This window comes from Pleurodeles waltl, chromosome 2_1 (genome assembly GCF_031143425.1).
Source record: "Pleurodeles waltl isolate 20211129_DDA chromosome 2_1, aPleWal1.hap1.20221129, whole genome shotgun sequence".
NCBI classification, from domain to species: Eukaryota; Metazoa; Chordata; class Amphibia; order Caudata; family Salamandridae; genus Pleurodeles; species Pleurodeles waltl.
This window is the reverse complement of record NC_090438.1, coordinates 723,376,688-723,399,930: the sequence shown is the minus strand read 5'-3', so window position 1 is coordinate 723,399,930 and position 23,243 is coordinate 723,376,688.

Below are 23,243 nucleotides of genomic sequence, written 5' to 3'. Positions count from 1 at the left end.
GGGATTGATTTTTGCCACACTGCCCAGAAATTGGTCATCACAGGGGGAAGGACCCTGCCCCTGATTGGAGAACCAGGACCCCCCTGTTTTTCACCCTGGAGCAGGGATAAAACTGGCAGACCTGCACCCACACCTCAGTTCCCTACCAGATCCCTATCAGATTCCAACAAGGAAGAACTACAGAAGAAGAAGGACTGCCCTGCTGGACCCCTGACCTGCACCTGGACACTGCACTCTGGAGGACTGCACCAGCTGCACACTTGGGCTTCACCACAAGGAGGACTTTGCCTGACTTCAACTGGTTCAAGGATGTACTCCCTGTTTGCTACAGGGGAAAAATTGCTAACCAGAGTCCCCTGCAGCAACTCCTGATGAAACCAACCAGCTGACCATTGTCCAGTGGCCAAAAAGGAGATTCTGGGAGTTGTAGTTTGCATCCTCAAGGAGTATCTCAGAGCTTCTGGAACCTTGGGGTGGACTGTGGACCTCAAAAAAACCTTAAAAGAACATCTGGAAGAAGATCCAGAAGTTTGGAGAAGTTTGGAGAACTTTTGGAAGAAAGCGCCATAGAGGGACCGACACGCCGCAGCAACTCTAGCCGGCTTGCCTCATCCGCCACCCAGCCTGACTTGCAGGTTCGTCCCGGTAAAGAAAATCTCCAAAAAAGTGACTACGTTCAAACATAGGAAGTTGACCGGCACCTCCCAGGCAGTGTATCCGAAGAGGGCTCCAGGGATGTCGGATCAACATTCAGGTTTGCCCCAGTCGAAGGATTTTCATCTCGAAAAAACAAGTCCGAAGGTAAAAATCCCCACCGAGGGGTCCCGCGACGCGTATCCGAGGAAGAGTTCCAGGAGGTTGGATTGGACTGGCAAGTTCCTCCCACTGAAGAAAATCTCCTGAAGAACAACTAAGTCCTAAGGTAAACTGCGACCAGATGACCAGACTGGCGCTTTTTGTTTCTATGCGCTAGAAAGTATTAATTATTTAAAAATTCATATCTCCGGTTCCCCTTATCCAACTGTATTCGTTTTGGTGTCATTTTAAAGCGAAACATATTTCCTATTTTTATAATTTGATTTTGGATTTTTAAACTGTTTCCTGTGTTTTATTTAATTACTGTTATGTAATATTTGAATGCTTTACGCTTTGTCTCCTAAGTTAAGCCTTGACGCTCGTTGCCAAGCTACCAAGGATTGAGCTAGGTTTAATTTACTGAGACCTAACTGGACCTAAGTGGAAGTTAGTGGCCTATTGCTGAGTGTAGGTACTTATCTGCCCTTATCAAAAGCTAATTTCCAACACCTTGTCAGGGTGAACCACAAAAGTCACAACATTAACCTGTGCTTAACCCTCTTGTAGCTTGAGAGAAAAGCAGTCAGGCTTAATGTAGATGCAATATGTAAAGTATTTTTGCAGCACACACAAACAGTAATAAAGTAAAATGGCAACACAAGAAAAATTCCTAACCAATTTACAAAATATAGAAAGTTTTAATAAATATGACACCTAAATGTATCCAATCCAATCAGTAGAACCAGAATTATGAAATTTTAAAGTTTAAAAAAGAAAATCTAGAGCCTAAAAGATCAAACTGATAACTGCGGGTATCTAGTCACGAGAGACTAGGTCAAAGTCATAAGTTAATGCAGACCACTGTAGAGCATGGGTCAGTTACAAGCCATGGATCGGGCCCGGTCTCTGGTTACATTCAAACGTAGAAAAAATTCTGAAGAAAAGTTCCTGAGAAAGTATAGATCAGAGGGGCAAGGCAGCAGGATGTGTCCAAAGCAGAGTAGTTGACGTTAGGGTGCTGCTGGTCTCCACACCCTGGCCCTATTACAAGGTTTCCACTGAGCAAACCAGCAGAAACCTCAAAAATTGGAGGCCAATCCCATCACACAGAGGGTGCCCCCAGTACCCTCGGAATACATGCTGTCTACCATAGCAGACAGTGTGCATACCGAGGGTGCTGGGCCTCTGCAATGCCCATGCCACTAGCATGGGCATTGCAGTGGCCCCATGTGGCCCCTAGCACTGGAGTTCTGCCAGCCTTTTCATGGTAGGGACTTAGCCATGAAAAGGCTGGCGGAAACCGAACTCATGATCAGCACAGCAGCGCTAAACTCAGTGCTGCTGTGGTTGACAACGACCCTGACTGCAGCCATCTCATTGGGGCCTGCCAGACTCATAAAGAGGTCCTAAGTTATTCTAATTCTGCAGGTGGAATTAAAACTTCTGCTCAACCATATTCTCCACGAAGATTTTGATGAAATGTTTCTAATTCCATGCTTTAGAAGAGGTACCAAAAACACCACTACCAAGGGTATAGGACCTAGAGGGCACAACTTGGGGGGATCAGGACTTACTCTAGCAGAAGCCATCAGCATTCAAGGCCTCAGGAGCTTGATATGTCCCTGTAGCTCACACAGTAGACCAGCTAACTAGCCCTTAGAGTCACTTTTGATGGTTCTGGGTTCAAGGAGAAGGGCCAACTCTCTTTTAGGGAGCAAGACAGTCCTTCAAGCAGCAAGGCACCCTTTCTAGCAGCAGAATTCTTCCACAGATTCAGGTGTGTAGTGAATAGTTGTTCTGAGGCTCCAATATTCATACATGATGCGAACTTTAGTGTATAGTGGAACACCCTGCCCTTTCCCACATCTGATCTTGGAAAGTTCTTGCCTTCACCAGTTAAAGTCAGGGGTGACAAAGGGTTCCTTTGTGTATGCTGGAGACAAGCCCTTTGATGTTTATGTGGGGCAGGAAACAGCTCTGCCCCCAGCCCATCCTGCCCACAACTAGTCACTTTTGTGTCACTGTCAGTGAGTAAAAAACAAAGCCCGACGGCAGAGCCATTCACAGTCATTTGACCCAAGACACTGGTAGAGGCACAAAATGGTTAGGGCAGGAAAATGGCAAACTTTGTAGAAGTAGCATTTTCAGAATTGTGGCTTGAAATCTGTCTTTTCCATTACGGAGGATTTTAAATTACAATTCATTTGCATCTAAACATGACATTTCTATCTGCTCCCAATCCAAAAATAGCACTTACTAAATATAATAAATTAATCTAGTATTAGTCTATGGCAGAGATAGGGATTACAGTAGTGAAAAATGACTAGGAGTTTTTTTCCAACCAAAAATTGAATCCAAATGTCCCACTTTTTAAATACAATACATCCTGCCCTATGAGCTCTTAAAGCCTACCGTAGTGATGAAGTATATGTATTATAAAGCAAGGTTGAGGCCTGGCAAAAGGCTTACTTTGTCATGTCAAAATGTCAGTTTAAAACTGCACTACAGGCTGCAATGGCAGGCTTGAGACATGTTTTAAAGTGCTACTGTGGTGGGTAGCACAATGAGTGGTATAAGTCTACTAGTAACATTTACTTTATAGACCTGGGTATATGTAGTACCATATACTAGGGACATATAAGTAAACTAAATTTGCCAATCAGGTGTAGGCCAATTTTATCATGTTTTGGGTGTGGAGCACTTTAACAATAGTTAGCAGTCCAAATGCCAATAAAAACAAATTTAGAAAACAGGAGGGGTGAAGGCATAACGTTTGGGGGAATACTACATGAACGATGTCAGGTCTATCACTTCCCAATTCAAAAGGGTAAAGGGGTACTTTGGTCAGGATAGAATAATATTGGATTTAACCCATTGTATCTGAGAACGCCTTGCCTGCCAACTGTGTGTTTCGTTGGCTTTCTTCACTCTTGTACCAGTTCACGCTCAGCCTTCCCTTTTCATGCACATTTACTGTTCTGATGCTCCCTCCCACTTCCTGCACTTATTTGCTAAGTTCACTATGAACTTGCTCCTGGGGTCCCTGGGCTACTATCTAATCCTACTGAAGTGTTTACTCATGCTGCCGGTATCACTTTACACTTAGCCAATAGTGGTGAGTAGCATCAACTAACTTGGCACACACCCAGAGTAATGGTTTACAATTCCACACATAATAAAATATTGTCCATAAGTGGTGGACAACTACAGAGTATGGGTTTCAGTTCTGTGAAAACTGCCAGGTCATTCCAGTGTTTTTCCTTTGCTTTGTGATATCAGAAGGCATGTCATGACATAATAAACTGTCATTGAGTAAACCCAAAAGAGTGAGGAAACAAAACCAAAATAGTATTTAATATTGTGGTATGAGGATTTGTAGAGTGTGCTTATCACTTGAGGGGTCTCCAGGTGCTAGAGTAGATGAGTAGGCTGATCAGGCTTCTAGTTGAACAGCCAGGTTTTCCGTTTCTTGAGAAGTTTCAAGAAGGGATGAGGAGGCCCTGATGTGGTCTGGAAGGTTGTTCTATGATTTGGCAACAATGTAGGAAAAGGAATATCCTCCTTACTTGCTCTTGCTGATGCAGGGAATTTGCTTGAGATGGAGTGAGGCTAGCAAAGTTGTATCATGGGTTGCAGTAATTTGACTCTTGCTCAAGGCAAGACTGCTGGTTTAAGGAAGACAGTACTTATGTTTGTAGGTGCCTATGCCAATCCTGCAACAAATCACAACGGTGGTCCCAAACCCCACAGCTCACAAGCAGCATCTCACCGAAAACCCAAACAGTAAAAGGTGATTTGTGGCAGCCTTTACGCATGGACTCAAGAGTGTGACATCTCAGGGAGTGTTGTGGTTAAACGGAGATTACCCCTTTCTCACATGAAGAACATGTGTCAATCAAACAGAGGCAATGAAAGCGATGCAGTGAAGTTTCAATAGGTTTTAATTGGCAAAACTGCAATCTGCTGTAAGTTGCATGGGCTGCAATGATTAGGATAATGAACAGTGCAAGAAACAGAATGGTAAAGACAAGTCATTAATATGAAGATCCCCACCATCTTGCAACAACATAAAGAGACATGAAGTGTGAAATATGTCCCAATACCCTAATAATGTGAACCTAATCTCTAACCTAAAAAAGAGCTAGGTGTGTTAAACCTAATCTGCCAATGACATGTCCATGAGAAGAGACCCCCAACCCTTGTTACTTTGGAATGAGGTCTCTAGCTCAGGCTCCGTAGGAACACGAAGACTGTGTCAGCACCAAGGCAACGTGCAGCATCGATAGCAGCGAAGGCATCTGGTTGGAATCCCTCTGACTGTCTAAGTGAGGTGCATTTATACAGACCCCTGATGTACGTCTGTTCCCAAACAATAGATAACAAGACATGCTTGGTACGGTAATTTATATAAACAATTCGCTCGAAGGCGTGAAGAGGGAAAGTACCTAATGTGAACACCTACAGTTTGTTTATCTTTGTCGCTTGACATTGATGCCTTAGCGTGGTGGCACTGATAAAGTGAAACCAAAACATAGGCCTAACTAAAAACAAGACAGCTGTCTTAAAAGATATAATTAAATAAATGCACTAAAACAGAGCAAGCTAAGTAGGGTAAAAGTCACTAGGTGACGGGGGCATGAGTCTGCAAGCCAAAGGTTAAGCTAACTCCTGTTTCCCTTTAAAACAAACTAAGATTCACTACAGGGTTGGTGGACGTTAAGGCAGTTGTTGAGGTAAGCAGGTCCGACACTGTGGAGGACTTTGTATGCATGGATGAGCAGTTTGAACTGACATCGCTTCTGGAGTAGTAGCCAGTGTAACTCTCTGAGTTGGGGAGTATTGTGTTCATTGTGAGCTATATTGAGGATGAGTCGGACGGCGTTGTTCTGTCTGGATTCTTTGTATGAGTTGATTCATGATGCTGAGTGCATTGCCGTAGTCTAGTTTGCTGGTGATGAGAGCCTTGGTGAATGTGCATCTGGTGTTCTTGGGGATCCAACGGAATATTTTGTGGAGCATACTTAGGATGAAGAAGCAGGAGGAGGTGACGTTATTCACTTGTTTGGCCATTGTGAGTCTGTCATCCATGATGATGCCAAGGTTTTTGGTGTGGTCGGTGGGGTGGGTATGGGTCCCAAGTCTGTTGGTCACCAGGAGGAGTTCCATTGAGTGCCCTTGTACCTGAAGATTAAGACTTCCGTTTTATCTGTGTTGAGCTTTATACAGTTCTGTTTCATCTAGTTTGCTACATTTTACATGCAAGCATTGAAGTTGGTCCTGGTGGTGGGGTGTTGTCTGTGAAGGAGAGGGTGAGCTAGATGTCATCTGCGTAAGATGAAATGTTGATTCTAAGGAACTTATGACATGGGTGAGATGCACCATGGAAACAGTGAAGAGGGTAGGGCTCAGTTATGATCTTTGAGGGACTCCGCAGATTAAGTTCTTGGGTTTTGAGGTGTAGGGTCGGAGCCTGATTTGCTGGGTCCTGTTGGAGAGAAAGATCAGCCAGCTCAAAGTGGGACCATGTATTTCAGAGTTGTAGAGTCTTGTGATGAGGGTGCTATGAGAGACGGTGACGTCAGCTGCAGAGAGGTCAAGTAGTATGAATGCAACAGTTTCTCTTTTGCCAGTGATGGTCCAGATGTCATAAGTTGCTGTGATGGGAGCAGTTTCTGTGCTGTGGGTTTTGTGGAATCCAGACTGTGAGATGTCTAGTAAGTGGTGCTGTTTGAGATGGTTTGAGGGTTGTATGTTGATACCATTCTCTGAGACTTTGGATGGAAAGGACAATAGTGAGATGACTCCGTAGTTGCTGAGCTATTTTGAGTCTGCCTTGGATTTTTTCACAAGAGCTCAATTCCGTGTGTTTCCAGATGCACAGGAAGACTCCACATTGGATGGAGGTGTTGATGATGGTGGTGAGATGGGAGTTGATCAGAGTTCCTCCTAGGTGAAGGCAAGAATGGTGGGGGCCATGGAGTGTATTGTTCTCATGATTTTTCTGGTGTCTTCTGGGTTAGGGGTTCCAGTTTGTTATCTGGTGGTCCAATTTGTCAGTGATAGGCAGCTGGTTACTGAGTTCTTGTTTCTTGCGTGGGAGGTTGAAGTTGCTGTAGATGTTGAGGATTTGTTGTGGAAGAAATTGGAGGGGTTGTGGCAGAGCTACACACAAAAAAATCCTGGGAGGCATATGCCTCTTTCTGTGTGTGCTGCAGAATGTAGCACACATAGAAAAAGAAAGTAACAAGGAAAAATTAAAATATTTCTCCTTGTTACGCTTTACCTGAGAAAGCCTATCTTTCAAGGGCATTCCCCGGTCTACCTGTTCTGGTAAATCAGGGTATACATCAAAAACCATGAGAGTTGTTTGGAAACACACATGCAATGCCCATGGAATGCCTTCCTAGGGCACAGTATCGCAACGCAGCAATTTGCACTGCGTTGTCTTACTCCAGATTTATGGAGCCTCTCAGGCCCACGCAAGTGGCCTTGTGTGGCTTCATAAATCAAATGTAAGGGTGTGTTGCACACATATTGTGTTGTGTGGTGCATACGCGATGAAAACCAACTCTAATATATGCCCCTTAGACTAGTTGGAGGGCCAGCCCAGGTAAGTGGGACCTGGGGCCTGTGTTCCCTCACTAGTAATTGCATCATCCTAAGTGCCTTATTGCAGACCATAACTACTATGTCACCTAATTAATTTCAAATGTAACCTTCGCTCCATTACTCATGATTTTACCTTTCATGGTGTGAAACCTTCAATGATTGTTTCACTGATAACCACTCACTTTCCCACCTTCATAATAGAAATAGCGATCATCACTAAGGTGACGGTAGAAAAGCAACTGCAACAAAGTGAGAATTTCTGAGTGATTCTTCAAACTACATTTGACCCACTACCTATGTATCATGGCCCAGCCCCCTTCTAACTCTGACTCTTTTCCAAACGGCTTTTGATTTATTGACCAGGTATGAGTTGCCTACTTGGCTATTCTATTCCTATAGATCCAAACGGCATTTTAGCTGTTACCTTCCCACAGCTATTACCAGAGCCCCTTCCACATTCAAAGGAGTATTTCATGATATGCAGTGTGCCTACAAAATTCTTACATCATATGTGATCATACCACCAATGTCTCACCATACATTTCACTCCCTTTAGAAGTAGTTAACAGTGTTCATTTCTCTCACTAGTTCATGTCTTTTAGCAGCACTCTACCACATCCTCTAGTAAGCCCTGAGATAAATGTAGGTGGTAGAGAATCTAAAATCCACATCAATAACATCTCCTGAAATTAACTAACAAAGCCAATCTTCAGCTACTTTGAGCACTCCAGATTAAGTATGTCTCCCGCCTAAGTGCATATTGATTTGAGATGTATTTTTCCCCCTTACCTGCTACATCCTTTAACTTGTCCAACAGCTACTTGAGCCTGTTGGAATTACTACACCTAACTGTAGCTCTAAATATCTGGTTGGATGGCCTCTCTATACACTAAGGCAGTCATTCTGACCGCCATGCGGTTACCGCCGAATGACCGCCCCGCGGCGGCCATTCCAACTTTCCCGCTGGGCCGGCGGGCGACCGCCAAAAGGCCGCCCGCCGGCCCAGCGGGAAAGCCCCTGCAACGTGGAAGCCGGCTCCGAATGGAGCCGGCGGAGTTGCAGGGGTGCGACGGGTGCAGTGGCACCCGTCGCGATTTTCACTGTCTGCAAAGTAGACAGTGAAAATCTGTATGGGGCCCTGTTAGGGGGCCCCTGCACTGCCTATGCCAGTGGCATGGGCAGTGCAGGGGCCCCCAGGGGCCCCACAACACCCGTACCCGCCATCCTGGTTCTGGCGGTGAAAACCGCCAGAAACAGGCTGGCGGGAAGGGGATCGGAATCCCCATGGCGGCGCTGCAAGCAGCGCCGCCATGGAGGATTCCCTGGGCAAGGGAAAACCGGCGGGGAACCGCCCGGGGAAAACCGGCGGGAAACCGCCGGTTCCCCTTTTCTGACCGCGGCTTTTCCGCTGCGGTCAGAATAGCCCAGGAAGCACCGCCAGCCTGTTGGCGGTGCTTCCGCTGCCCTCCGCCCTGGCGGTCAGAGACTGCCAGGGTTGGAATGAGGGCCTAAGTGACATTCTTGATCTTGCTCATCATCTACAGAACCTGTCAGAGTTATCATGAGGAACTCACAATGCATCTCCTTGTAGATTACCATCAAACTCTAACCCTTCTTATGGGCAACTCACAAACTCATCTTCACTAATCTGGTCTATAGGATTTCATTGCCTAATCACAAAATGTTTGCTTTCAATGTTGTTAGGCTCCATCAGCACTACAAGTGTCCCTTGTCCACCTGGCATCTTTGAGGCGACCAGGAGGAGATTCACCCAGACATTGATCACAGTAGTGAAGTAAGTAAAAAAGTTAGTAGAAAAGGCCAACTGTTGAAAAGTCCTCGATAGCCAGTGGAGAATCTCTCTGCACTTAAAGATGTGCTTGTGTGCTGGAAAGGCTATGATGGGAATATCTAGCACCAACTGATCAAACTGCATGTTTGTTTCCTTGATAAGTGCTACAAAATAGCATTCCTTAGAGTAGAACAGGATTTGTCCATTCGTGGCTATCTGAGGCTGATAACTCATGAAATGATCTTGTTAATATCTCCTGCAAAGAATTGGCCTTCAGGCTAGGTTTGCACATATGAATACCACATAAATACATGATGACATAGCACTCAATTACACCAAAGAGTTCCACACAACAACAGTGTGAGAATTAGGTATATTTTGTCAATTTAAAAAATGTCAATTCTAAGCTCTGCTGTGCAATCAGGCTCCTACAATATATGAGAAAGAGAACCCTTCTATCTGTGTGTCCTTCTGGTAGTGCTATGCAAGATTTTCCTGCTTCAAGTTATAATGTTATCAAGATCATCAAATCCTTAAAAATATCATTAATCTCTACTGACAGCTGTAATGAGGTAGGTGCCAGAAGATAAAGCATGTGGTCATCATTGTTCCATCATCAAACGTCCAATGGTGATCCAGAGACTCCATCCAACAGCAGATCAATCTGCAGTATTTTGTGCATGTTCATGATCCTTCAGTCTACATAGAGGATCCAGTAAAATGATCATTACATTCCAGCTAGTTGAAAATTATTGCACCAGACTCATCTTTGTCGCAGAGTGCTACAAATACCTTACTCTATTTTTTTACAGTTGCCACCAAAGTGCAAGCCAACTTAAAATTGATCTGTCTGATCTGCAAGGCATTATACAGGCACTCTTGTGAATGCCTATAAAAGTTGTTCCATACCTAATAAGTGTGCATATTCTATGCCTTACTCCATTAAGCTTCTGCCATGATGGTAGCTTAGATAAAGCTCATTAGTAGTATATTGTACACCTGTCATGAATATGACCAAGTAAAGTGCCTAAGACCAGTAAAAACCACTAGTTCTATTTGATGATCAATCTATAACAATCTGCAGATTGAGTGACTCTATAAGTGTTTCTTCTTCTCCTCTCCTGCTGTCAAATCAAGCACTAGGAAGCAAATATCCAGTGGCTTTTAGGGCCTCATGTACAAAGCAATTTTGTTATTGCAAAGGAGACTTTGCAACCGCAAAATGGCATTTTTAAATGTACAAAATCCAAATTGTGATTCAATAACCCATTACTGAACCACAATTCCTTAAGTTAAGCTCTAATGCTTTTTTGACCGAAATCTGCCTGCAAAACGTTAAGAGTTTCCCACCAAGTCAAAGTAGGTGGTAACCGTTCACAAGCAGGAACATATCCTTTCCCCTTGTGAATCTGTTGTCAAAAACATTTTTTAGGAGCAGGCAGTGGTGCGTGGGATCACAGGCTGTGCCTACATTTTTTTTTTCATTTTTTCATAAACGCTTTCCATTTTCCTTTTATGAAAACTGGCAGCAAATTATTTTTAAAAAGCAATCATAAACATGTTGGTTTGCTGACCCCAGCAGGCCAAAATTCCTGCGATTCTAGCCAATTGCAATGGGTCGCAATTTGCAATATACCTTGTACATGTTAATGAGGCAGGTCCAATTGCAACCCAGTACAATTTGATATTTTGTCAATCAAGCTATTAATACATAGGCTGGTACACAAAAATACCCAAGCATTCGGTAGAAGTTGGTGCACAAAATTGGGACCACTTCTAATGAATACAAATCAAATAAGAAATCACAGATTGCGAATCAGTATTGTTTGACAAGTACAATTCTTTTTTTCGAGGATTAGTACATTAGGTGCTAGTGGTTTAAAAGCAAATATAAATAAGTATGTACATTTTAAACCTGTTGTCAGACTTAGGGTGGTCTTTCCCCAAACATTTTGACTACTTACCTCCAATTTTTGCTTGATTCTGTTTTTGTTGGTCTTAAGACTCTGTGCACATTACCACTGCTGACCAGTGCTAAAGTGATTGTGCACACTCCCCTAACCATTGTTTGATTGGCATATACCTTACTGGCATATTACGTTTACTTATTAATCCCTTGTAGAGTAGTATACCATATACCCATGGCCTGTAAAGTAAATGCTACCTGTGGGCCTGCAGGACTTGTTGTGCCCCCCCACTAAAGTTACCCTACAAAACATGTCCCAGGCCTTCCATTGCAGCCTGAAGCAGTGTCACACTGCCATGTCGACTTGGCATTTAACACCCTTACCAAGCCTTAAACACCCCTTTTATTGCATATATGTCACCCCTAAAGTAGGCAATAGGTAGCCCATAGGGCAGGGTGCTGTGTAATCAATAGGTTGGGCATGTACTTTTAAGTTTTACAGGCCCTAGTAGTGAAAAACTCACAAATTTGTTTTCACTACTCTGAGGCCTACCGATCCCATAAGATAACATTGGGGACTTATTATTACATTTAATACACTGTAATTCCTAATTGGGAGCTGGTAGAAATGTCATGTTTGGTACCTATGAAATTGTAATAATAATCCCTCTTTAATGGTAAAGTCATATTTTTCATTACAATTTTGAAAATGCAACTTTTAGAAAGTTGCCATTTTCCTCCACTTAGCCCCTTTGAGTCTGTAGCCTGGCCTGGGTCACATTACTGGGAATAACTGACAGTTAGACTGTCATAGCTCTTCACGTCACCTCTCAATTGTTGGCCCAATGCACTGAATTGTTGCTAAAGTTGTTGCATTACTAGGGTCATAACTGCTTGTGACATTAGCTGCAATCTGGCTTTTGGAATTTGACAGAATTGGTAGTGTAACCCACTTGCATGACGCCACCCCAGAGACACTACTTGGGCCATAGCCCAAGACTGTAATGTTCTAAGAGAAATCCTGTGACTGTAATGTTGAAAGTGAAACCATGTGAAAACATTTGCCTTCAGAGACAGTATGTAATTGACAAAGAGATTGGTGGTCAAATAGATTAGTGTTAATTCCCATTAGTGTTCAATCAATCAATCAATCAATTAGTTGAGCGCGCTACTCACCCGGTAGGGTCTCAAGGCGCTGGGGTGGGAGGGAAGGGGGGTGGTACTGCTTGAAGGGCCAGGTCTTGAGGTGCTTTCTCAAGGACAGGAGGTCCTGGGTCTTGCGTAGGTTGGTGGGGTGGGAGTTCCAGGTTTTGGCGGTGGGGTGGGAGAAGGACCTGCTGCCAGATGTGGTGCTGCAAATGCGAGGGACTGTTGTGAGGGTGAGGTCAGCAGAGCGGAGCTGGCGTTTCAGGATGTGGAAGTTAAGTTGATCGTTGAGGTAGGCTGGTCTGGTGTCGTGGAGGGCTTTGTGAGTGTGGATAAGGATTTTGAAGATGATTCTTTTGTTGATGGGGAGCCAGTGGAGGTCTCTGAGGTGGCCTGAGATGTGTTTGTTGCAAGGGAGGTTGAGGATGAGATGTGCTGAGGCATTCTGGATACGCTGGAGTTTTCTCTGGAGCTTGGCTGTAGTTCCCACGTAGAGGGCGTTGCTGTAGTCCAGTCTGCTGGAGACGAGGGTGTGGGTGACCGTTCTTCTGGTTTCTACAGGAATCTTCCTGAAGGTCTTGCAGAGCATACGAAGGATGTTGAAGCATGAGGATGATATGGCATTGACTTGCTGGGTCATGGAGAGGGAAGAGTCGAGAATGAAGCCGAGATTGCGTGCATGGGAGGTCGGTATCGGGGGGGGCCCCAGGGTGGCCGGCCACCAGGAGTCATCCCATGCTGACTTGTTAGGTCCGAAGATGATGATTTTGTTTTTTTCTGAGTTCAGCTTGTGGTGGCTTGCTGTCTTCCAGTTAGCAATGGTGAGAAGTCCGGTGTGGAGGTTATTCTTGGCAGTTGTGGGGTTCCTTGTGAGGGAGAGGATGAGCTGGGTGTTGTCAGCATAGGATATGATGTTGAGTCCGTGGGGTTGGACGACGCTGGAGAGCAGAGCCATGTAGATATTGAAGAGGGTTGGTCTAAGTGAGGATCACTGGGGGACTCCGCATATGGTCTTGGTAGCCTGTGATCGGAACGGGGGGAGGCAAACTCTTTGTGTTCTTTCAGAGAGGAAGGAGGTGAGCCAGTCCAGGGCTTTGTGGCGAATTCCGGCATTGAAGAGGCATGTGCGGAGGGTTTGGTGGCATACGGTGTTGAATACTGTGGAAAGGTCGAGAAGGATGAGGACCATGGTTTCACCTTTGTCAAGCCTGGTCCTGATGTCGTCAGTGCAGGCGATGAGGGAGGTCTCGGTGCTGTGGTTTTTGCGGAATCGAGAATGGGAGACGTCGAGTAGGCTGTTGTCCTCCAGGAAGCGGGAAAGTTGGTTGTTGGCTATCTTCTCTATGACCTTCACTGGGAAGGGGAGTAGGGAGATAGGTCGGTAGTTTTTTAGGTCTTCGGGGTCGGCTTTGGGTTTTTTGAGCAAGGCGTTGACTTCTGTGTGCTCCCAGCTTTTTGGAAAGATAGCGGTCTCGAAGGAGTTGTTGATGATGGTCCGGAGTTGGGGAGCAATGATTTTGCTGGCCTTATTGAAGACGTGGTGAGGGCAGGGGTCTGTGGGAGAGCCAGAGTGGATGGTGCTCATGGTTTTGGTGGTTTCTTCATCATTGGTAGGGGTTCAGGCACTCAGTGTGTTGGTGCGGTAGGGTGCGATGGGGTTGACCATGTCGGTGGTGGTGATGGTGGGGGGCGGCGTTGCAAAGCTTTCATGTATGTCTGAGATCTTGCGGTGGAAGTAGATGGAGAGGGAGTCGCAGAGGTCTTGTGAGTGGGGAGGGTCGATGGAGCATGCTTTGGGGTTGGGGAGTTCCTTGATGATGTTGAATAGTTCCTTGCTGTTGTGTGTGTTGTTGTCTATCCGCTCTCTGTAGAAGGATCTTTTGGTGGTCCGGATGAGCTGGTAGTGTTTGCGCATGGCTGATTTGAGGGTGGTGAAGTTGCTCTCTGATTGTTCTTGGCGCCAGGTTTTCTCAGATTTCCGGCATTCACGTTTGGAGGCCTGAAGTTCTGCGGTGAACCAGGGATCTTTCTTGCTGATGGGGGTGTTGTTGGTTTTCTTGAGTGGAGCGAGGGTGTTGGGTGCAGTCGTCGAGCCATCGTTTGAGGTTGTGGGCGGTGGTGTTGGGGTTGTTGGTTTTGGGTGGTGGGGATTGGGCGAGGATGGAGATCAGTTGTTCCTTGGAGATCTTGTTCCACTTGCAGTGAGGGATCAGGTGTTGTTGGTGGTGGGTGGTGGGCTTTGCGAAGGAAAAATGAACGCCGTGGTGGTCGGTCCAATGGAGTTCGGTGGTGTGAGTGAAGGTGATGTGGCTGCTGGAGGAAAATATGCCATCAAGTGTGTGCCTGGCTGAGTGGGTGGGCGAGGTGACCAGTTGCTTGAGGCCAAGGTTTGCGAGGTTGTCCAATAGAGCAATGGAGTTGTGGTCACTGGAGCTCTCCAGGTGGAAATTTAGGTCACCGAGGAGCAGGTAGTCCGGGGAAGGCGAGGGCGTGGGAGCTGATTGTGTCGGCGATAGAGTTGCAGAATTTGGGGACGGGCCTGTTGGTCTATAGACGAGGGTTCCTCTCAGGATGGTGTTGGCGTTGATGTTTTATCTGAAAGTGTAGGTGCTCTGCGGCATCCAGGGTGTCGTTGGTGTTGGAGGAGATCCTGATGGAGCTTCTGTGTACTATGGCGATTCCTCCTCCTGGTTTGTTGATACGGTCTCTTCAGGTGATCTTGTAGCCCTCTGGGATGGCTATGTTTCAGTGAGGAAGGCGATGTCAGGGAAGACTGTCGTGAGCAGGTACCAGAGCTCGATGGCATGCTTGTGGACAGAGCGGGTGTTTAGGAGGGTGCAACTGAGGTAGTTGGCGTGTCTGGCATTGTTGTGATGGTTGTTGGCTTGGTTGCAGGAGAAGCGGCATGAGCTACAGGCGAAGGGTCCGTGGGTGTGCCTGGGATCCGCCTGGGTGCAGGCGGTGGGCCGGCCAGGGTTGAGAGCGTGGAGCTCTGCAGAGGAGTAGAGGCATCTAGAGGCGCGGGGGTGCGCGGTCCAGGTGCGGACGGGCACAGACGGGCTTGCCTCTGGTGCGCCTCCGGTGCAGCGGATGCCATTAAGAAGGGGAGGTGGAAGGGAGGGACAGCTGGGAGGTGGGAGGGAGTGGCGAATGGGGGTATGAGGGGGGCGGGGCTGCAGGGGACGCAGCGGCGTGAACCGGGCAGGACCAGAAATGGGCAGAGAAGCCCGAGCACGAGAAAAGGCACAAGAAAAAGGCACAAGAGAAAGCTAAAAGGCAAAAGTGGAGAAAAACGGCACAACAGTCACAAAATACACAAAAAGACAAGACCAACGATACTTACGCCTACCACTAGGCACCAGGGATGAGGCGCAGGCGGGTGCCTGTGGGTGGTGGAGGGCCTCAAACTCACAGCAGCAGCGAGGGCGGGGTCCGGAGCACAAAGGGCAGTCTAGTGGAGCTGCTCGTCGCGCAGAGTGGTTCCTGGCCTTAAACCAGGTAAGGGGTTACTCTGGGCAACGCGCAGCAGCTGCTATTAAGAAGGGGAGGTGGGAGGGAGGAGCACCTGGGAGGCGGGAGGGAGTGGCGAATGGGGGCGTGTGGGGGCGGGTAGCAGGTGACGGAGCGGTGGGAACCGGGCAGGACCATAAAAGGGCAGAGAAGCCCGAGCACGAGAAAAGGCACAATAAGAGGCACAAGAAAAGGCACAAGAGAAAGGCACAAGAAAAAGGCACAAAAGAAAGCTAAAAGGCAAAAGTAGAGAAAAACGGCACAAAAGTCACAAAATACACAAAAGACAAGACCAACGATACTTACGCCTACCACTAGGCACCAAGGATGAGGTGCAGGCGGGTGCCTGCGGGTGGTGGAGGGCCTCAAACTCACAGCAGCAGCGAGGGCGGGGTCCGGAGCACAAGGGCAGTCTAGTGGAGCTGCTCGTCGCTCAGAGTGGTTCCTGACCTTAAACCAGGTCAGGGGTCACTCTGGGCAGCGTGCAGCGGCCGCCATTAAGAAGGGGAGGTGGGAAGGAGGAGCAGCTGGGAGGTGGGAGGGAGTGGCGAATGGGGGCGTGAGGGGGCGGGCCGCAGGGGACTGAGCGGAGGGAACCGGGCAGGACCAGAAACGGGCAGAGACGCCCGAGCATGAGAAAAGGCACAATAAGAGGCACAAGAAAAGGCACAAGAGAAAGGCACAAGAAAAAGGCACAAAAGAAAGCTAAAAGGTAAAAGTAGAGAAAAATGGCACAACAGTCACAAAATACACAAAAAGATAAGACCAACAATACTTACGCCTACCACTAGGCACCAGGGATGAGGCGCAGGCGGGTGCCTGCAGGTTGTGGAGGGCTTCAAACTCGCGGCAGCAGCGTGTGCGGGGTCAGGAGCATGAGGGCAGTCCGGTTTAGAGAGGCTACAGAGTCACTTCTGTGGTTATGTATGCTGTAATGTATCGAAAACATTCACAGACATTGGCTCAAAACCCTGTTATAGCGCATGTATGTTTAAAGAAACCTGATTGTTATGTTGTCTTATGTCCTGCGTTTATTTTGTTAATAGTAGAGAATCCTACCATAATGACAGATCCCACAAGAGGACGTCACAAGGAGATCTCATGAGACCTCCTCATCTCAACAACCATTTTGATTGCCATGCTTCATTGAGCGTTTGCAATTTGAGTTATCTGGAGAATAGCAGCACCCGAGGATTCAGAGAACATTGACTTGATTCCGCAGAAACACCGTAAGAGTAAAACATTTGAATGCATTACTGCTGAAGAAATACAGTGTTTTAAAGGATTGCTGGATATTTTAGTCAACCTAAAGAAGGTTGAGAATTATAGAATAGAGTGACAGTTGTATTCAGATTAAGAGTGACCAGTGAGAAAGCCACCTGAGACAGTGCATTGCCAATCAGCATTCGTAGCTTCTGCGTTCTTGTAAGACTTTGTGTTGCAGAACTGTTATCAACACTTGCAATGAACCTGCGTGAGAGTGCCTAACCCATCCTCTTTTTCCATGGAGGTAAGTGGGGAATATAAAAGGACAATTGTTTAGTCTGTTAACTTATGTTGCAATTCCTAAGAAATAGAACACTATTTGCCTAATTAGGCTTGTCGTCTTGCTCCAGGTCTCCCTCGCCACGGTGCCCTCCACAACACCCTCCCCCCTGTCCAGCCGCTCCGATCCTGTATTACCAAGTACTCCAGAGTCAATGCTGCTGGAAGTTGTGCATTGAAGGGTACTGCCCCAGGGGAACTTGGGCCCTGTCATAGACTTAATGATTTTCTCCAAGACAGTCACACAATAGAGGGTTTAGGTGTGCCTGAATGGGCCATCTGCTGGCAGGATTGGGGGGATGAATGCAGCCCCACGTACACCTAATTAGTCTGTGCTCTGCCTTCACACAAAGGGCTTCACAATCCTGTATTATCACTCAAGCCAGCTTGGAGCCAAGGCAGGGGAGTCAGGAAATTCTATGCACATCAAAGAACCTTTCCAGAAACTTCTCCCAGCTTCCAGAAGAAGGGCACCAGGGTGTAAGAATAGGACCTTCAGACCGACTCTTCAGTTCACTACTGGATCTGCGGAAGGACTCTTGGAGAACTGCCTGCTACTTTGACCTGCTGTGCACTTTACCAGACTGCTGTTGCACCTGCAAGGCCTGCTTTGCTGTCTGGAGCCTGCCTTGAATCCTCAGAGGCAAGCCCTGCTGTTGAGCCGAGCATCTTCACCTGCTCCCAGGATTGCAGGAAGTGACTCCAAGACCTAGTTTGCTGGCCTCCTGTTCAGAGCCACAGGGACATAAAAGGCTCCCACAATCTCTCACTGTCACCTGGATCCTCCTTGAGTGAGTCCTGAACCTGCAAGAAGTGTCCCACCAGTCTTGGACATTTGGTTATGGTGCTAAAGGTGCCAGATGGCTAATTTCCAAAACTGAGGACAAAATCTGGCCAAAAAGTGCTTTGAGAACCAGGAGGAGTGTGGACCAACTGGCTTGTCTATCCACTCGTGGCGCATCGCCTGTCTGATTGACTTTGCAACTTCTCCTGCTTTGTTTTTCTCTGCAGCAGCAAGTCCTTTTCAATGGCCCTTCACGAAAGGGGTATCTGACCTGGTGGAACTGTCTTCCGCTAAAGTGTTCTGCTTCCCCAAACATGAGTTTTTCAACTTCCATTTCAGTGACTAAGTCTGAATGCAAAAATCTTCACACCATCTTCGACCCAAGGCCCTCTGATGATGAAGCTCCCTGCTCGGACACCTCCTGTAGCCTTGCCCCGCTGAACTTTACCTTCTTAGACATATTTCTTCAATAATTTTTCTAATTCCGAAGTTAAGCGCTGACCTTGCCCAACACACTTCTTGTATCAGGATTGCACTCCATCATGGTCGGCCTTCACTGTCGTCCTTGATCCGGTCTTGTGCGACTAGATGTCCGCAATTGGCGCATTGAACTTTTAGGCACTAGTTTTCACTTAAAACCTTAAAAAATCATACCTCCGGTTCTACTGATTGGATTTTTTTTGTTTTGGTGTCAAATAATTTATTTAAATGTACTCTATTTTTCTACATTGGTTTGGGATTTTTCTTGTGCTGTGTTTGAATTGTATTACTGTCTGTGTGCTGTATAAATACTTTACACATTTCCTCTAAGTTAAACCTGACTACTTTTTGTGCCAAGCTACCCAGAGCTAAGAACAGGTAAAGTCAGTGACTTTTTATGCTTCACTCTGCTAGGGATTGTGGCTGTTGCTTGATCAGTACTCACACCTCATTTGATCCACAGCCCAATTTCTCTTTACTGTGACCGTTAGTCATCTCACAATAATGCATCTCAATGCATTAACAATTTTTATTCCAGCGGCCTCTCATTATTCATTGAGTCTGTGCTTGTGTTTGACAACTGTCTTTGGCTAGGTTCGTGCTATAGAAATGCCAAACATATGAATACATGCATACAATGTGATAGCACAACAACAACTCTGTGATCGAATGCAGAGGAAAGTCTCATGTGTGAGCAGGTATTGAAATCATAGATTAGCTACAGTATTATTTTATGTTTAAGAGATACACTGTTGTAGCTACATTTCTGTGATAGGGAGAATGAAGTATCGAGAAATGCCCACTGTATCATAGTATAAAATCCCTGGCCAGCTGGCATCAGAGTTTTAAAAATAGGTACAACTCCAGAATCTATATGTAGAACTTTTGCAACATCTATGAATCCTTAAAGCTTTGGTAGCATTTCTAAACTCAAGAGCGATGTAAATAAAACATTATTCTACTCTAGTGTATTGTATACATAAAATCAAGCAGTTGTCAGCATTTATCAAGATTTCGTAGTTCTGGAAGTGAAGCAGCTGTTATCCGAAGCCCATGGATTGCCACGGAATGTTCAATCATGTGTCAGCACTCGAAAAATTGCCAGGTCTGACAATCAGAGGAAACTGACGCCTGTAGACTTTTCCCTTTTTAACGGTGTAGCTTTGCATTACGTACTGTACATGCGTGCTATGTTGACATGTCAATTTGCACATTTTGAACGCCTTGTCTATTTGGAAAAGGGGAGAGGATTTTGCAACTAACACCATTAATTACAATTTATCACGAGAATCCTCGTAGATTACTGAAAAGCAGCCTTTTTAAGAAACGTGTTTGAGGCAAAAAAATCTCGTGCAAACAGATTTGCGGTAGCATTACAACAAATCAATATCCGTCTCCTGACAAATATTATTAAAAATCTGTTTGGTGCCTATTTACAGTTAAGGAAATAATTTGGCTGTGAAGGGTTGGTAAATGTGTGACAAGTCCTTCTGACAGCAAACTTCACTCACTGTCTGCGGTCCAGCGTCCGAGTGCCAAAGTTGCAGGACTAAGATGAAGAACATAATTAAGGTAACATATGAAGGCCAGCTCTGAGTCTGAGATTAATTAGCCGCTTGTCAATAATCTCATCAATACCCGATTAACAAATGACACACTGCCCAGCGAAACATATTGACTCGTGCACAGTCCGCGCGGTTAATAAATTGAAGCTGCTTTCCTAAATTAGAAAGCTGACAAAATAATAGCTTCCTAATACAGTGCTCTCGCGCGCCTGGGATGAAACATAAAATTGGATGGGAAAAAATGCTTAATTTGGCGACAATGGCAATGTATTTTTAAGCTTCTTAATAAGGGAACAATGCCCGAATACAGCTATATTCCCTTGATGCATTTAGTAGCTCAGTACCATGGGCTACTAGCATACTAATGGGAAAAGGATTAGAAACTACAATGTGTAGTGCAGTTTGCAATGAGGGTTCTGGCAGATAGCTCTTTGTAAAGCAGCCCATCCTATTTTTCTAAATAGACTCAGAGCTATTTTCTAAACTTTTGGGGCATATCTACAAGGAGCTTGCTCAACAATTGCGTCATTTTTTTTAACGCATCTGTGGCGCATTCTCTGCTCCACATTGCCCCATATCTACAAAACAATGCATTAGGCCCAATGCGTCAGTTTGTGTAGGCCTGTGTCAAAAAAAATTTGCGCTGGAACCAGCCGAGCCGCAGTTTATAATTTATGGAGGGTAGGTATTCCTTCATAAAAACACACCTAGGACTGACACAGTGATATTTACAAGTTTTTCAATGTGTGATGCATTTTCGAGATGCATTGCACTAAGCCTGGAATGCATCAAAATACCTACACCTCTTCAACCAAGACATAGGAAATGACACAGTGGCTTTCTCAAACAAATCTGAGCTGCTAAATCACTTAAAACACTGCAATACCTAAGTACATCACATTCCCTAAATGTGTAGTAGGCTTACCCACGTAACAATGATGTTATAGGACCCCTTGACCAACTTGGATCCATGGCACATGAGGTATTAACATCCACTGCAACAATGCAATGTGTCGCTGTGTACTCCATGGAAAGGACAGGCCAGGATTGTCACATCTCCATTTGGGAATGGGTCCTCAATTCCAGCCAAGCGTACGCCAAAGCCAACAGGTAAGTAGACGATTCCCCACTTTAAATTACAACATATACATGTGCCCACTCACATTACGTCACTCAATGTCACACATACTTAGATATGTACATACACATAAGTAGACTACGCCCACTATAATGTGACATAATTCATCCTTGTCTGTATTGCTTCCAGGAGCAATGTAATAGAGTAATAGGTGACTATTCCACCATTTCATACTCTATTACATTGGTCTCCACACATTAGGCTACTTGCATCAGTTAGAACTGACTTATCGCCCTTGTATTTCTGCTGCATTGCTGAAGTTGTGCTGGTTCTAAACCCAACTTCAGCAATGTGTCGCTTTGTGGGCGGATACATTGTGACATCCTTCCCTCGGATGTGTCAGTATTTCTGATGCATCCTTGGGACCCTACGCTATGGTGCACTGTATTGTAAATGCGGTGCATCCATGGTTTCGTAAGCTGTCTTGATGCAGCTCAAATGATTTTGATGCATCGATGCCACAACACAGCGATGCACCATTCCTTGTAAATATGCCCCTTCGTTTCTCCTGCTACTTACACTTCCTAATATGGTGGGCTCAGATGCAAAACATTATACTATACTTTCTTGTATCCAATAGGTACCTGAATTTCATGAATAGTGACATATTTAGAGCCTGTACTGGGTGTAAAACTGGGTGAAAGATGACTACCAGCAAAAGGCACTGGTCTGTGAATTGGTGTGTCCGTCTAGCCAATAGCAGCTGAGAAAGGCCCACCAGCAGGGACTACTCTGTAAGGGTAACCAGGTGTATATTGTTGTATGCAGCACTTATTTACTTTTTCCTCTCATCATTAGTTGATGGGTGACTTTGTGTATATCTTAGGCTGGTAACACTGTTCCCAAGCATTTGAGTAGCTGCACCCAGAAGACCACCATGCAAAGGGGGTTTGGGGGAGCTGTTGAGGTGTTTCTGGTGCCAGAGGTGACAGGTTAAAGTCAGGGAAGTAAGGCAGAGGTTTGAGAGACTGTAATGGTGTTTTTGAATGTGTGCCCCTGCTACCTAAAGAAAGCAGTGTGTGTAGTGTGTATAGTCTCCAGCCAAAAGCGATATAGCTCTGTGGTTTCATAAAGGTACAGGACTACCAGCAGCCCAAGGGTGGCGGATAATGGTATCAGCCCTTTTTCAATGAGTATTTAGGCCTGCTGCATTAGATGGGGGTACTGGATAAGCTTTTACCCTAATTTAAAAAAAAGCAGTAGGTCAAATCTTTAAGCCTGTTTCATTATGTATTTCAGTATTGTAATTGTTTTGTAATCGGTTTTTATACTGTATGCAGTTTAAGGGGAAAGTAGGACTTGAGATAAGGCCATAGCTGTTATACCAACATTGAAAAAGTATAAAAAATCAATGTGCAGAAATATAGCACCTTATTATGAGTTTGTGGGTCTTTCGACCACCAAACATGTGGTGGTGGTTGGACCGCCCACTCCTGGTGGTCAGACCTCCGGAATACAGACCTAGCAGTGGGATTACCAGGGGACCACTGCCATGATCCCGGATCCAGAGGGGCTGGCAGCGGCCAAAGTCGTGGTCAGCCACTGCAGGGCGTTTAGCACTGCCATGCTGATCATGACTTCCCTTTCCTCCAGCCTTTTTAAAAGCAAGGTCCCATCATGAAAAGGCTGGCGGAAAGGCAATCCTTGGACCCCCCCTGCCCAGCACCTTCGGAATGCGCACTGTCTGTGGCACACAGTACACATTCGGAGGGTGCTAGGGAAACCCTCTGTACAATGGCATTGGCCTCAGCTCCCTGTGGAGCTGGAGGTCTCCTACCCTGGGGCTCCACCCTCCAGCTTCCCAGCAGTCTCCTACCCCATGGGTGTGGTGGGTCAACGGTCAGCCCATCAAACTCGTAATGAGACTCATAGTGTGACTTAAGTAAGGGCCACAAATGTATTGTGAAGGTAGGAGTATACAGGTAAGTATAGATTTACATTACTTAACTTCAACAGTCACACCACTTCCTCTC